Source organism: Penaeus monodon, chromosome 29, assembly GCF_015228065.2.
Source record: "Penaeus monodon isolate SGIC_2016 chromosome 29, NSTDA_Pmon_1, whole genome shotgun sequence".
Lineage (NCBI taxonomy): Eukaryota > Metazoa > Arthropoda > Malacostraca > Decapoda > Penaeidae > Penaeus > Penaeus monodon.
The window spans coordinates 9,394,761-9,394,981 of NC_051414.1; positions in this window are offsets into that span (position 1 = coordinate 9,394,761).

Genomic DNA, 221 nt, shown 5'->3' on the forward strand with positions numbered 1-221 from the left:
CCAACACATCAACGCACATTGAAAGATTTCTGCCGAAGCAGAATGTGGATTCTCGTCGCCTAACGAGACTGATACTTTTCGACTCAATTTGAAAGAGAAAAGAAAAAAAAAGTATCGCGACACGAACTGGTCTTATGAACAATTGCATGAACAACCTCTATTTACTTGCTAATTGATTGCCTTGCTTGTTCATATGTTGCCCTGCTTGTGGCATAAGGACT